The sequence below is a fragment of the Rattus norvegicus genome, chromosome 3 (assembly GCF_021556685.1).
Source record: "Rattus norvegicus strain SHRSP/BbbUtx chromosome 3, alternate assembly SHRSP_T2T, whole genome shotgun sequence".
NCBI lineage: Eukaryota > Metazoa > Chordata > Mammalia > Rodentia > Muridae > Rattus > Rattus norvegicus.
In genome coordinates this window covers 128,597,456-128,614,614 of record NC_141536.1, presented here as the reverse complement: position 1 = coordinate 128,614,614, position 17,159 = coordinate 128,597,456, and the positions used below count along the sequence as shown (strand labels likewise).

The 17,159-nt window shown below is 38.3% G+C and overlaps 1 protein-coding gene across 9 annotated transcripts in view; it reads right to left on the bottom strand.

Moving 5' to 3' along the window:
- Positions 1–17,159, bottom strand: part of Macrod2 (mono-ADP ribosylhydrolase 2) — a 2,026,216-nt gene that overhangs the window by 819,135 nt on the left and 1,189,922 nt on the right.

The following is a 17,159-nucleotide window of genomic DNA, read 5'->3' as shown; positions in this document are numbered from 1 at the left end:
TAAAATTCATATCTTGATTCAGTACAATCTTCAAAACTGGAGAATTGACAGAGATAGATAGATGTTGGAAGTCATGATCAAGGCCAGAGAACTTGTAATTCTTAAGTTTTTGGACAGGACAAAGCTTGTGCCACCATTCAGGAGGAGAGGAAAAGAGCTAATTTTATCGTTCCTCAACCCTTTTTTTCCTACCTAGATAGCTGACTAGATGGTGCCCACTATAGTGCATATGAAGTAATATTTCTTACTTAGCCCACTAACTCAGATGCCAGTCCTTCTGGAAACATCCTGTCCTCCCACTCGACAAAAATAACATTTTACCAGGATTATTATTTCCTTTAATCAATAAAGTTGGTGCTCAAGATTATCTATAGCCATCCTCTAAGACCACAGGATAGTAAAATATATGGGTTCAGAGCTACCATACTGCTCAGCCCATGGAAAATGTTCATCAGGAAGTCAACTGATCCCTGACAAAAGTGGAGTGCAGAGGGTGGTGATCCAATTGGCCCTGATGGGCAACTTGCTCTTGAGAACCCTGCAGAAAACTACAAAGTTTCAGCTAAATGAGTCAAGAGTTCTCCCTGTGTTTCAGTCACTTGCAATAGAGGCAGTTGTTATTAATACAGTGGTCATGATCCCAATTGCTTATCTAGAGTAACAAAATCACATCAGCTCACCTAGCTTTCTAAGAAGTATCCTTCTCGCCACACCTAACTGTCCTGCATTTTTTTTACAAGTTAGGATGCAAATATTTATGACATGATACACTTCTGACCATTGTTCATTTTCCCAAATCAAATCTTGAATGAGATTCCTGAACAATTCCAGAACTTCAAAGAAACACTGTCAGAACAATAATTTAAAGTGGCAAATGCTAATAGCAGTTTAATTATAAAATCATCGTGGCATACTTCACAATGAAGCGCATCTAATAAGACAGAATTAATAAGGCTGCAGACTTTAATTGTTTAAAGCTTAAGGAAGAATGGGAAGCTGTTGAGATATTATACAGTAAAACAAGAAAGAGACCCACTGAAGGAAAGCGACCTAGAGTGCTTTCTTTTAGTGAGACTTTCCTTCTCAGTTTACTCTCTGTTGCAGACTTCCCTGTCTGTCACTATCAAAGAGTGAATGGGGATTTATGGCCATCATAAAGTGCTGTCCAGTCGGCAGTTTTATAAGATTTATACACATACATTAAGTCACTCTGTCCTCTGGCATGTACCTCCAATAAACCTTGTGGTTCTCCCTCGTCATTTCATGCCAAATGAAAATCAGTAATATTACCAGATTTGCAGTTAATTATCATGAAATACGACTTCTAACGATTTAACATCTTTGTTAAGAAACCATGGTAACAGGGACCACAATGCTGGAAAACATCATTAAAGCTATCATTTATCCATGGCATTTATATTTTGTTCACAGTTAAAAAAAAGTTAATTGACAAAGTATGGCTATATAATATTTACTGAGAAAATAGCTCTTCCTCTATGTCTCTCTTTGCAGCTAGTTTAGGAGATTAAAGTTTTATTTATAAGGCCTAACAGTTCTTAGTAGTTTTAATGACCTTGAATAGGAATTACATTTCTTTCCATGTAAATTGAATTTATGGGACAATAACCCTCCTTTGACAAGGCACTCTAAGCTGATAAGAGAAGATTGCTACACATTCTACTTCCCTGATGAACAAATATATAGGGAGATACCATGGAACTGTGGGAATCTTGATTATGGAAATTCATTAACCTTCTCTCTTCTTCAACATCTATAGTGCTTTTCAAGAGGGTTAACAGTTAAATTCTTTAATATGTATCTATTTCCATGTTATGGCTACCCTTAAAAAGTTCTTCTGGCTTCTACAATGCTATCAAAATTATTTAGTAAAAGCAGTAGCCTTCATAGGATGCAAAATAGTGCAGATTCATTCAGTCATGAGGGTGTATACCTGAACCCAGAAATGTTTATATTTTTTAAACAGATTGAGATTTTATTTACTTTATTTTCTTGGATCGAAATACGTTTGCTATTCAGTAAATAGTCATCTCATTTCATTCTCAACAGCTTACATATAAAACATATCACATCTTTATTCATTTGTTTAATTTGTTTTCCCTTCCTCTCCATTGGGAATGTTGACTCCCAATGTTGTATCCTTGCTTAGGGCCACATCCACTGTTTAGTAAATATGCATATATGTTCTAATAAACTTGAGGTAACAAGTATGAATTCTCTAGTCCCTCTTTACTAAAAAGTATAGAGTTGTGCATAATTACAAACAAGTTTATGATGGTTCCATTCTAAACACGCATTTTCCTCTGTGTGCCTTAACAGAGGTTTCTCCCCTCTCCATCTCCTTCTCCCTCCCCCCCTCTTTCTCTCTCACTGTGTGTGCATGTGTAAGTCTAATTAACTTTCCTTCCCCTTTTTAATCAACTGTGCTTATATGCTTGCCTCTCAAACCCTGGAAATGTCTTCTTCCTCTAATCCATTTCTTCCCTTTATCTGTCTCATCTCTGTTTTGCTCAGCATTTAAAAATGTAGTTGAATTTTACATTTTATTTTCTAAGCAAGAAAAGTTTTTTTTATTATTCTATGCAGACTAGAGAGGTAGAAATTGAATAGAAACAAGGTTATAAATTAGAGAAGAATTTCTGAAGGGTGGAAAAAGAGGAAGATATGTTATGAGTGATTGAGTGATCTAGAATATACATATATATGTATATATATATGTATTATATATAGGTTCATATATATATATGTATATATATGAATAAAATCCCTTCAAACTAAAATCTATATTCAAAAGCAGTTTATGCAATGTTAGAGTAAGGTAGCTAAGAAAATAAGATATTTATACAGAAACAGATTATACTGAAAAATTCACAACAGCCTAATATATGACCAGAACACTATACTGACTTTACTTAATGGAATTTACTGCCATTAAGGCTGTTTGATAGAAGAAATTTTAATTATTTGCCTATATACTTAAATCTCAAATAAGTCATGATGTACAGAACTGATATTGTAAGGTTTTTAAAGGGTGAAACATTTACTCTTCCATGAATTCTTTAAAATAGACCCATTTAGTAAGAATATAGACATAATATTAAATTGGTCATAAAATAAACATTTACCAAGGTTTGATGGTTATTTTTTGTTATCAGATTAAATAAACCTGGAATTACTTAAAAGCCTAAATGCAGAAGGGGGAAGCCTCCTTTGAGTGATTTCTGCTTTAATTTGAAGTGGGAAAGTCTACTTTGTAATCTGAATATTTGAAGTTGGAAGGCACACCTTTAATCCAGATCTTTAATCTACACCTAATCTGGTCCATGCCTTCTGCTGGAATCTAAGTATATAGGAGAGGAAGCTTATCGTCTTCGCCTGCTTCCTCTTGCCTTGCTAGCAAGTCCATTCTTTCACTGTCTTTAGAATCTACTTATTCAGGCTTCCAGTGTAGACCGAAGAGCAGCTGAGATGTCTGGCCTCAGGAACAGAATAACTTTCTGTTCATAGCTAGTCATAGTTGGATTAGTTGGATCACAGCTTCTTGTGTGTACATATATTACATATACATATACATAGACATAGACATAGACATAGACATAGACATAGACATAGACATAGACATAGACATAGACATAGACATAGACATAGACATAGACATATACAGTGTAATATTGAAAGAACATGATCTCATCCTAAGTATCAATATAGTTTGAATATTATTTCGTTGATGATAAAATACCACAGATAGGACTTAGTGTTTGACTTCTGGTCACATAATTACTCTCCATGCACAGATAGCTCTGTATTGGTATTTCAGTATAGCAAAGAACCGAGTAAACCTTCTCCATTCTCTTGGGGAAATTACTAGGCTCGCTGCAGCATGCATTTCATAGAAAGTACAGCAAAGTTTTCTTGACAAAAGGTAAAGGCTACAACTCTGAAATTTTCTAATATGGTGAGCAAAAGTCAAAATTTCATACCAAATTTTGAAACACAAATGGAAAATATGACATCATCAAATTAGACTTCATTTCTTTTTTTGATAAAATACAGTTTGATTTACCAGTGTGATCCTCTTGTTCTTTAACTTTATCTGAATCAGATCAATATTTTGTATACAAATCTAATTATTTAATACAATGGACAGGAGTACATGTTCAGTGACACTACAGGATGTAATTGTGCAAATATACATAGGAAGATTAAATATATAATTCCCAAATACAGACAGATGCAAACAAATGTGCTTGTTTAAAAAAAAAGAACAATAGAGAAAAGGAGCTGAGATTAACAAGTAGATTAAAAGAAAATAATATGACTGAAATAAACTACGTATTCAGAAAATCTATAAGAAAAAATACTAATGAGTATTTGGTGACATTAAAGAAAATAAAATTCATACTATTTTGTCAGAGCAACAGAAATATTAAAGTCATATGTCATAAAATCTCTATCTTTAAGCAAGGGACATGAACATATTTGCAGATGTATGGCAGAGTAAGAGTAGCTTCAGACAAGTCCAAAGGTGTTGAATGAGGGTGTGTGGTGTAGATAATAGCCAATGAATATGGAGTAGTAACATTTGTAACTGGAGGAATGTACTTGGCAGTTGTATTTTGTCAAATTACAGCACTTTCTCTTATTTGTGGGGTTCCAAGAGCCCCAGAGACTAGCTGAGAATACTGATCCCATGATAACTGTTTTCCCTATACATGTAAACCTTTTACAGGGCTTAATTTTTGATGTATACATAGAAGATATTCACAATTCATACTAAAATAGAATGATATTAATGACATACTATAATAGAAGCTATATAAATGTGGCTTATACATTCATTGTACACATGTTTTCCATCCAATATTTTCAATTGTGCTTGACAACAAGTAACTAAAAATAAACACACACACACACCGAGACACACAGACACACAGACACACACAGACACACACACACACACACACACACACACACACACACACACACACACACCTGAAATAAGGCAGGGTTATTGTATTTCTACTTTTTTTTAATAGGACAAGTAATTTTTGTTTGACTTTGTTTGAACTGATGACCTTTAATTGTTTCTTTTCATTTATTGAATTTTTTTATTGGATAGTTTATGTATTTACATTTCAAACGTTATCCCCTTTTCCGGGTCCCCCTCTCCCATCCCCGCTCTCCCTTCTTCTAGAAGGATGCTCCCTCTTCCAACTACCCATTACCATTTCACTGCCTTTCCATTCCCCTACACTGGGGAAAGGAGCCTTCACAGGACCGAAGACTTCTCTTCCCATTGATGCCAGACAATGCTATCCCCTGCTACATATGCAGCTGGAGCTATGGATTCACCCATGTGTACTCTTTGATTGGTGATTTAGTCCCTGGGAACTCTGGGTGCACCTGGTGGGTTGATATTTTGTTCTTTCTATGGGGTTGCAAACTGCTTCAGCTTCTTCAGTCGTTTCTTTAACTCTTCTATTAGGGTCCCTGTGCTTAATCTGATGGTTAGCTGCAAGCATCTTCATTTGTATCAGTAAGACTCTGGCAGAGCCTCTCAGGAGACATTCATATCAGTCTCCTGTCAGCAAGCATTTCTTGGCATCAGCAATAGTGACTGGGTTTGGTGGTTGCATATGGGATGGATCCCCAGGTGGAGCAGTCTCTCGATGGCCTTTCCTTCAGTCTTGGCTCTACTGTTTGCCACTGTATTTTCTCCTGTGAGTATTTTATTCCCCCTTCTAAGAAGGACAGATTCATCCTCATTTTCATCTTCCTTCTTGAGCTTCCTATGGTCTGTGAATTGATTCTTGGGTATTCTGAGCTTTTGGGGTAATACCCACTTATCAGGGGAGTGCATACCATGTGTGTTCTTTTTTGACTAGGTCACCTCACTCAGGATGATATTTTCTAGTTTCATCCATTTGCCTAAGAATATCATGAAGTCATTGTTTTTAATAGCTGAGTAGTACTCCATTGTGTAGATGTATCACAATTTCTGTATCCAGTCCTTTGTTGAAGGACATCTTGGTTCTTTCCAGCTTCTGGCTATTATAAATAAGGCTGCTATGAGCATAATGGAGAATGTGTCCTTGTTACATGCTGTAGATCTTTTGGGTATATGCCTAGGAGTGGTATAACTGGGTGCTCAGGTAACACTGTGTCCAATTTTCTGAAGAACCTCCAGACTGATTTCTACAGTGGTTGTATCATCTTACAATCTGACCAAAAATGGAGAATTGTTCTACTTTCTCCACATCCTCGCCAGCATCTGCTGTCACCTGAGTTTTTGATCTTAGCCATTCTGACTGGTGTGATGTGGTATCTCAGGGTTGTTTTGATGTGCATTTCCCTGATGACTTAGGATGCTGAACATTTCTTTAGGTGCTTCTCTGTCATTCAATATTTCTTAGTTGAGAATTCTTTGTTTAGCTTGGTACCCTATTTTTAATAGGATTACTTGATTCTCTGGAGTATAACTTCTTGAATTTTTTATATATGTTAGATATTATCCCTCTATCAGATATAGGATTGGTAAAGATCTTCTTGCAATCTGTTGGTTGCCGTTTTGTCCTATTGACAGTGTCCTTTGCCTTGTAGAAGCTCTGCAATTTTATGAGGTTCCATTTGTTGATTCTTGATCTTAGAGCATAAGCCATTGTTTCACTGTTCAGGAAATTTTTCCCTGTGCCTATGTGTTTGAGGTTCTTCCTCCACTTTCTCTTCTATTACTTTCAGTGTATCTGTATTTCTACTTTTGTACAAACTTGTCACTTGCTATGCTGCAATGTTATAAAATCTCATTAGGTTGCATACAGTAAAGTAAATAACTTTCATAATCCAACATGTAATGTATTCCTGTAACAGCAGCAGATAGCGGCCATTACTGATCTATAAAGGGACTTTTGAAACAAAGTTTAACTCAGACTTACAAAATCCTATTCTTTGTTCTGGGGGGCTAGAAAAGACAAAAATCCCCATCTTTGCCAATAATTGCCATTATTTGAAAATGAGACCTAAAATTAGCTAAAGAATACCAGTGATATCAAGGGGAGCTGCCACAAATTTTATAATGTAATATGGCATCGTTTTCATCACTAATGTGTTAGAAATGCTCTAAATAAGAAATGCTTTCTCCTCTGCTGTTTTAAACAATATTACTAATTGTTTTAAAAATTCTACAAAGTATCAGTGTTGTCTTCATATGAGCAAGATTGAGAAGTGAAAAAGTCTAATCATAGAATTATTGGAACAAAATAACTACATTCCAAGTTGGGTACCTCCCTGTTCTTCGCTCCTTAATTGTCAGTTGAGCTTTCCTGTCTTTAGCCTCCTAGCTGGTGTGTTTTTAACAGAAATCAAAAATAATTCTGAAAGGAAATACATTTGTATGCCTTCTCCAAAAATTTATAAGGGTGAAAATCACAACAAACAAGAAAAGTAAAAGAAAGGTATACAAGAGACGAATTGATAGAAGACAGAAGTTGGTCAGAAGATACAAAGGAACTTCAGTATTTGACTCACCAATATCTTCAAACTGAGCATGTTGCCATGGAGGATGTGACTGCACTTTTCATTGTTTTCAGCAAAAATGCTGATCCTGCTTCTCATAACACATTCATCATCAGACGAGAATATGACTGGTAAGCACTGACTGCAATGGACTGCAAGGTTAAGCTCTTTTCAAGAAAACCCAGAAAGCCCAAAGTCAGGTGAATTAACGATTGTGTTTCTTATTTCCTCTGCCATCTTTACCAGGCTAAGATTGCCACTAGCACCATCCCATCATGGTTACAGGAGAATTACCATTGTTTCTAACATAAATACACCACAAAATCCAATGGTAGGAAACATAAAATTTATTTCGTCTTGTATGAGTCACTATGAAGTTAAAGATTTTTTTCTCAGGTCCCTCTCTCTGACACCTTGCTGGAAAAAAACTTGTAAAATTAGAGGAACTATCTGAAGTGGTATACTATCTTTTTGAATAGAAAGAGCAAGACTGAGGGAAGGAGGGAGAGAGAGAGAGAGAGAGAGAGAGAGAGAGAGAGAGAGAGAGAGAGAGAACTGAGTTCTACAACATAGTCCCAAAGGCATCTTAAGAAGCTACCTGACAATCATCCAAGTTGCTTCAGCTACATAACAATCAGCCAAACTCAGATGCCAGCAGCTGCCTCCACCAATCATTGAAGGTTGTAGGTTCTCCACCTGTAAGGTCAAGTCTTTTCCTCTCCTGTGAGACAACCTTTGTCCATTAGAATTCATGTCTCCTGAGTTCCAATTCTTGTTATCCTAAATAGAACTTAAATTTTGTTTCAAAGCTCTCAATATTCATTATTGATTGGCAAAAATGGATCAAAAGCTGACCCTCAGGTCACTTGCCAGCAAGATGACCGAGATCTCTTGAATTAGAGGACTGGTGATTTAATCTCAAGTAATTCCGTAATGGGGGTAAAATAGGTTTTGCTAGTCCAAAACAAAGGCTGGTGAGTCACTAACAGGCTTCTTTAATTTAGGCCAGTGCTTCCACCTCTCAAGTGTAGAGGCTAGAATTGCCTGTGGTCTTGTTAAAATGCAGATTCCAGTATAGGATATCCAGGCGGGGCTCAAATAAGCTCCAGTGATTTTGACACCGTAGCGAGAAGCATTCTGGTATGAGGAAATTCAACCTGTATTAAATTTCTGGCTGGATAATTTGATGTATGTTATTTAAATTTTCTAACCTTCAGAGAAAGAAAAGGAAGCAGGGAAGGAGGTGGGTTTGGGGACAGAGGGAAGAGCTGGAGGAGTAGTTAGTCTCTGAAGCAGAGCGATTGTTGTTCATTTTCTTAATTTGTCAAGGTCATTCTGTAATAACACATTAGAGAGCTGAGAAGAAGAAAAATAGGATAGTGTATAATAAGACTCTGGGAAGAAAAAAATAAATACAGTATGTCAATAAATTCCTCAATGTGGCAATAAATGTATATGTCGGCCAGAATAAAAGACCTCAGGGGTCTCAGGAATAGTAAGCTTCATTGAAATGCTGCAGTGAAGTTATAGTTAGAAAACTTACCCTGCCTTTGGGATGACTAACAATGCATGCATTATGTTCATGGCCATAGGGTTCTGACGAATGCTGACATTTGGCCCTACACTGGTTCTGGAAGAGAAATGTGGGATGCTTGGGGTAGATCAGCAGGAAATGATGAAGGAAGGGAAATCCTCACTCTGAGAATGGAGCTGACAGACACACCCAAACCAACCTAATAGAAACACCCATGACTAACTGAAATGGGGTAACTGATTATTTCTTATTCTTAACAGGTTATACACAAATATGAACTAGGCTCTTTGGGAAAATTCAGGTTTAAAGATTTTGTAGGAAGGTTAGACTTTGCTGAAAGGCTTGGGGTTGGGAATGTAGCTAACAGTAGTGCCTTGCCTACCTCTGTCCAAGATTTGATTCCCACCAATCAAAGAAAAGGAAAAGTTACAGAGAGCTTGCCCAAAGCCCTGAGTCTGTACTGTCCCATGCTATATTATTCTATCCTTGTGTCTTGGGGTATTCTCCTTAACCAGTCTAGGTCTCAAGTCCCTTACCTATAAAATAAACACCTTCAAGAGAACAGGAAAACTAGAAATAAGTAGGAAGGACATCAGCTGATTTAGAGAAGATACTTGGGGAATATTATCATTCTAATGCATGGTGGGAGGCTAACATTACCAGGAGGTCCAAGATCTTTGTGTAACAGGTTTCCCTGGAGAAGTACTGAAAGAGTAACAAGAGGTGTTGATAGACACCTGAAAAACTAGGTGTCACATGGATGGCCACTCCCTTTACCTCCTCCACAAGGCAATCTTAGTGGTTACTGGAATACGGAGGGATGAAAGAGGGGTAATTTTATGTATGCACTGATGCCTCAGTTTCATTGCTCCCTACAAAGCCAAGGTCTTCTGCTTGTAGTAACAGAATTTTAGCACAGTTACTTCCTGGTCTTTATCCTAAGTACAGCACATTAACGAATACCTCTTATTCCAAAACACTTTAAGACCCTCTACTTTGTTTATACAGGTGCTGGTGTTCTGTCATTTTTTTTTCCAAGAATGCCAGTTGCTTTCCAGCATTCTGGTTTCTTCCCAGTTTCCATGTCGGTTCCATTCTTATGTGTTTGAAGTGCATTTAAAAGGTCAGGGGTAATAACATCCATGCTAAGTGGAATTCTATTTTCCCTAATAATAAAACAAGAAGTTAGTTTAGGTTTTTTTTCTAAAACACTCAATAATTAGTTAGTAGAAACATCTTTCCCTGAAGGTAGGAATTCTGAGAATGCTTGATCATTCCTCCTTGGAGGAATTGATAATTTTCTTTTTTTTTTATCATTTTCTTTTTTTTTTTTATTAACTTGAGTATTTCTTATATACATTTCGAGTGTTATTTCCTCTCCCGGTTTCCGGGCAAACATCCCCCTCCCACCTCCCCTTCCTTATGGGTGTTCCCCTCCCAACCCACCCCCCATTGCCGCCCTCCCCCCCAGTCTAGTTCACTGGGGGTTCAGTCTTAGCAGGACCCAGGGCTTCCCCTTCCACTGGTGCTCTTACTAGGATATTCATTGCTACCTAAGGGGACAGAGTCCAGGGTCAGTCCATGTATAGTCTTTAGGTAGTGGCTTAGTCCCTGGAAGCTCTGGTTGCTTGACATTGTTGTACATATGGGGTCTCGAGCCCCTTCAAGCTCTTCCAGTTCTTTCTCTGATTCCTTCAACGGGGGACCTATTCTCAGTTCAGTGGTTTGCTGCTGGCATTCGCCTCTGTATTTGCTGTATTCTGGCTGTGTCTCTCAGGAGCGATCTACATCCGGCTCCTGTCGGTCTGCACTTCTTTGCTTCATCCATCTTGTCTAATTGGGTGGCTGTATATGTATGGGCCACCTGTGGGGCAGGCTCTGAATGGGTGTTCCTTCAGTCTCTGTTTTAATCTTTGCCTCTCCCTTCCCTGCCAAGGGTATTCTTTTTCCTCATTTAAAGAAGGAGTGAAGCATTCACATTTTGATCATCTGTCTTGAGTTTCGTTTGTTCTAGGGATCTAGGGTAATTCAAGCATTTGGGCTAATAGCCACTTATCAATGAGTGCATACCATGTATGTCTTTCTGTGATTGGGTTAGCTCACTCAGGATGATATTTTCCAGTTCCAACCATTTGCCTACGAATTTCATAAACTCGTTGTTTTTGATAGCTGAGTAATATTCCATTGTGTAGATGTACCACATTTTCTGTATCCATTCCTCTGTTGAAGGGCATCTGGGTTCTTTCCAGTTTCTGGCTATTATAAATAAGGCTGCAAGGAACATAGTGGAGCACGTGTCTCTTTTATATGTTGAGGCATCTTTTGGGTATATGCCCAAGAGAGGTATAGCTGGATCCTCAGGCAGTTCAATGTCCAATTTTCTGAGGAACCTCCAGACTGATTTCCAGAATGGTTTTACCAGTCTGCAATCCCACCAACAATGGAGGAGTGTTCCTCTTTCTCCACATCCTTGCCAGCATCTGCTGTCACCTGAGTTTTGGATCTTAGCCATTCTCACTGGTGTGAGGTGAAATCTCAGGGTTGTTTTGATTTGCATTTCCCTTATGACTAAAGATGTTGAACATTTCGTTAGGTGTTTCTCAGCCATTCGGCATTCCTCAGCTGTGAATTCTTTGTTTAGCTCTGAACCCCATTTTTTAATAGGGTTATTTGTTTCCCTGCGGTCTAACTTCTTGAGTTCTTCGTATATTTTGGATATAAGGCCTCTATCTGTTGTAGGATTGGTAAAGATCTTTTCCCAATCTGTTGGTTGCCGTTTTGTCCTAACCACAGTGTCCTTTGCCTTACAGAAGCTTTGCAGTTTTATGAGATCCCATTTGTCGATTCTTGATCTTAGAACGTAAGCCATTGGTGTTTTGTTCAGGAAATTTTTTCCAATGCCCATGTGTTCCAGATGCTGCCCTAGTTTTTCTTCTATTAGTTTGAGTGTATATGGTTTGATGTGGAGGTCCTTGATCCACTTGGACTTAAGCTTTGTACAGGGTGATAAGCATGGATCGATCTGCATTCTTCTACATGTTGACCTCCAGTTGAACCAGCACCATTTGCTGAAAATGCTATCTTTTTTCCATTGGATGGTTTTGGCTCCTTTGTCAAAAATCAAGTGACCATAGGTGTGTGGGTTCATTTCTGGGTCTTCAATTCTCTTCCATTGGTCTATCTATCTGTCTCTGTACCAATACCATGCAGTTTTTTATCACTATTGCTCTGTAATACTGCTTGAGTTCAGGGATAGTGATTCCCCCTGAAGTCCTTTTATTGTTGAGGATAGCTTTAGCTATCCTGGGTTTTTTGTTATTCCAGATGAATTTGCAAATTGTTCTGTCTAACTCTTTGAAGAATTGGATTGGTATTTTGATGGGGATTGCATTGAATCTGTAGATTGCTTTTGGTAAAATGGCCATTTTTACTATATTAATCCTGCCAATCCATGAGCATGGGAGATCTTTCCATCTTCTGAGGTCTTCTTCAATTTCTTTCCTCAGTGTCTTGAAGTTCTTATTATACAGATCTTTTACTTGCTTGGTTAAAGTCACACCGAGGTACTTTATATTATTTGGGTCTATTATGAAGGGTGTCGTTTCCCTAATTTCTTTCTCGGCTTGTTTCTCTTTTGTATAGAGGAAGGCAACTGATTTATTTGAGTTAATTTTATACCCAGCCACTTTGCTGAAGTTGTTTATCAGCTTTAGTAGTTCTCTGGTGGAACTTTTGGGATCACTTAAATATACTATCATATCATCTGCAAATAGTGATATTTTGACCTCTTCTTTTCCGATCTGTATCCCCTTGATCTCCTTTTGTTGTCTGATTGCTCTGGCTAGAACTTCAAGAACTATATTGAATAAGTAGGTAGAGAGTGGGCAGCCTTGTCTAGTCCCTGATTTTAGTGGGATTGCTTCAAGTTTCTCTCCATTTAGTTTAATGTTAGCAACTGGTTTGCTGTATATGGCTTTTACTATGTTTAGGTATGGGCCTTGAATTCCTATTCTTTCCAGGACTTTTATCATGAAGGGGTGTTGAATTTTGTCAAATGCTTTCTCAGCATCTAATGAAATGATCATGTGGTTCTGTTCTTTCAGTTTGTTTATATAATGGATCACGTTGATGGTTTTCCGTATATTAAACCATCCCTGCATGCCTGGGATGAAGCCTACTTGATCATGGTGGATGATTGTTTTGATGTGCTCTTGGATTCGGTTTGCCAGAATTTTGTTGAGTATTTTTGCGTCAATATTCATAAGGGAAATTGGTCTGAAGTTCTCTTTCTTTGTTGTGTCTTTGTGTGGTTTAGGTATAAGAGTAATTGTGGCTTCATAGAAGGAATTCGGTAGTGATCCATCTGTTTCAATTTTGTGGAATAGTTTGGATAATATTGGTATGAGGTCTTCTATGAAGGTTTGATAGAATTCTGCACTAAACCCATCTGGACCTGGGCTCTTTTTGGTTGGGAGACCTTTAATGACTGCTTCTATTTCCTTAGGAGTTATGGGGTTGTTTAACTGGTTTATTTGTTCCTGATTTAACTTCGATACCTGGTATCTGTCTAGGAAATTGTCCATTTCCTGAAGATTTTCAAGTTTTGTTGAATATAGGTTTTTATAGTAAGATCTGATGATTTTTTGAATTTCCTCTGAATCTGTAGTTATGTCTCCCTTTTCATTTCTGATTTTGTTAATTTGGACGCACTCTCTGTGTCCTCTCGTTAGTCTGGCTAAGGGTTTATCTATCTTGTTGATTTTCTCAAAGAACCAACTTTTGGTTCTGTTGATTCTTTCTATGGTCCTTTTTGTTTCTACTTGGTTGATTTCAGCTCTGAGTTCGATTATTTCCTGCCTTCTACTCCTCCTGGGTGTATTTGCTTCCTTTTGTTCTAGAGCTTTTAGGTGTGCTGTCAAGCTGCTGACATATGCTCTTTCCTGTTTCTTTCTGCAGGCACTCAGCGCTATGAGTTTTCCTCTTAGCACAGCTTTCATTGTGTCCCATAAGTTTGAGTATGTTGTATCTTCATTTTCATTAAATTCTAAAAAGTTTTTAATTTCTTTCTTTATTTCTTCCTTGACCAGGTTATCATTGAGTAGAGCATTGTTCAATTTCCACGTATATGTGGGCATTCTTCCCTTATTGTTATTGAAGACCAGTTTTAGGCTGTGGTGGTCCGATAGCACGCATGGGATTATTTCTATCTTTCTGTACCTGTTGAGGCCCGTTTTTTGACCAATTATATGGTCAATTTTGGAGAGAGTACCATGAGGAGCTGAGAAGAAGGTATATCCTTTTGCTTTAGGATAGAATGTTCTATAAATATCCGTTAAGTCCATTTGGCTCATGACTTCTCTTAGTCTGTCTACATCACTGTTTAATTTCTGTTTCCATGATCTGTCCATTGATGAGAGTGGGGTGTTGAAATCTCCCACTATTATTGTGTGAGATGCAATGTGTGTTTTGAGCTTTAGTTATGTTTCTTTTACGTATGTAGGTGCCCTTGTACTTGGGGCATAGATATTTAGGATTGAGAGTTCATCTTGTTGGATTTTTCCTTTGATGAATATGAACTGTCCTTCCTTATCTTTTTTGATGAATTTTAGTTGAAAATTGATTTTATTTGATATTAGAATGGCTACTCCAGCTTGCTTCTTCTGACCATTTGCTTGGAAAGTTGTTTTCCAGCCTTTCACTCTGAGGTAGTGTCTGTCTTTGTCTGTGAGGTGTGTTTCCTGTAGGCAGCAGAATGCAGGGTCCTCGTTGCGTATCCAGTTTGTTAATCTATTTCTTTTTATTGGGGAGTTGAGGCCATTGATGTTGAGAGATATTAAGGAATAGTGATTATTGCTTCCCGTTATATTCATATTTGGATGTGAGGTTATGTTTGTGTGCTTTCACTCTCTTTGTTTTGTTGCCAAGACGATTAGTTTCTTGCTTCTTCTAGGGTATAGCTTGCCTCCTTATGTTGGGCTTTACCATTTATTATCCTTTGTAGTGCTGGATTTGTAGAAAGATATTGTGTAAATTTGGTTTGTCATGGAATATCTTGGTTTCTCCATCTATGTTAATTGAGAGTTTTGCAGGATAGAGTAACCTGGGCTTGCATTTGTGTTCTCTTAGGGTCTGTATGACATCAGTCCAGGATCTTCTGGCCTTCATAGTTTCTGGCGAGAAGTCTGGTGTGATTCTGATAGGTCTGCCTTTATATGTTACTTGACCTTTTTCCCTTACTGGTTTTAATATTCTTTCTTTATTTTGTGCGTTTGGTGTTTTGACAATTATGTGACGGGAGGTGTTTCTTTTCTGGTCGAATCTATTTGGAGTTCTGTAGTCTTCTTGTATGTCTATGGGTATCTCTTTTTTAGGTTAGGGAAGTTTTCTTCTATGATTTTGTTGAAGATATTTACTGGTCCTTTGAGCTGGGAGTCTTCACTCTCTTCTATACCTATTATCCTTAGGTTTGATCTTCTCATTGAGTCCTGGATTTCCTGTATGTTTTGGACCAGTAGCTTTTTCCGCTTTACATTATCTTTGACAGTTGAGTCAATGATTTCTATGGAATCTTCTGCTCCTGAGATTCTCTCTTCCATCTCTTGTATTCTGTTGGTGAAGCTTGTATCTACAGCTCCTTGTCTCTTCTTTTGGTTTTCTATATCCAGGGTTGTTTCCATGTGTTCTTTCTTGATTGCTTCTATTTCCATTTTTAATTCCTTCAACTGTTTGATTGTGTTTTCCTGGAATTCTTTCAGGGATTTTTGCGATTCCTCTCTGTAGGCTTCTACTTGTTTATTAATGTTTTCCTGTGTTTCCCTAAGGGAGTTCTTCACGTCTTTCTTGAAGTCCTCCAGCATCATGATCAAATATGATTTTGAAACTAGATCTTGCTTTTCTGGTGTGTTTGGATATTCCATGTTTGTTTTGGTGGGAGAATTGGGCTCCAATGATGCCATGTAGACTTGGTTTCTGTTGCTTGTGTTCCTGCGCTTGCCTCTCGCCATCAGATTATCTCTAGTGTTACTTTGTTCTGCTATTTCTGACAGTGGCTAGACTGTCCTATAAGCCTGTGTGTCAGGAGTGCTGTAGACCTGTTTTCCTCTCTTTCAGTCAGTTATGGGGACAGAGTGTTCTGCTTTCGGGCGTGTAGTTTTTCCTCTCTACAGGTCTTCAGCTGTTCCTGTGGGCCTGTGTCTTGAGTTCACCAGGCAGCTTTCTTGCAGCAGAAAAGTTGGTCTTACCTGTGGTCCCGAGGCTCAAGTTTGCTCGCGGGGTGTTGCCCACGGGCTCTTTGTGGCGGCAGCAACCAGGAAGACCTGTGCCCCCCCTTCCGGGAGCTTATGCAGCCTCAGGAGTGCCCACCTGACCAGGCAGTGAGGTCTCTTTCCCACGGGGTCTGGGAGCAGAGAGCTGCTGTCGGCCGGGATCCGCGGGTGTGGGACTTCTGATAATTTTCTATATGGTGCAGAAAACTTGACAGTCCTGGGAGATAACCCTGAATAGAGAGCTCAGGGCATTTTGAACCCTCATTGCTGGCCTCTTCACAATGACCCATATGACCTTGGGAGAAACTTCTCAGAAGACATCCAGGATCCAGAGCCTGCTAGGACTCCACAGCCTTGTCACATCCTGCAGACAACATGTCGCCAATGTGGATGCATGGCCATTCCAGTTAGGGAAGCAGAACTATAGCCTGATTAAGTAAAAGAGAAATTTCATGGCCAACTATGATTTATTGTGCATGTTTTACACATCAATGAACAGAAAATCAGATTCTAAGGATACAACAAACCAAGTTTCTGTTTTCATGGTTTTTTTTCCCTCAAATTTAACTGGGACAAACTCACAGTCCACAAGGGCAGCATTTCAGCTGAGAAGGTGTACTATGCTTCACTTGGTCTTTGTTAAGATAGAGGCTAACTGCAGTATGAGCTGGCCTTGGGTTCTGGTCATTATGCTTTAGTCTCCCATGAGCCAGGACTACAAGCAGACACTGTCACTTTTGGAGTTGTTTATCTGAATACCCTAAAAACATTATTTTCTTAAAATTTTTAATTAATATTAGATCTGTGATGGTGGGTCACCTGAGCCACAG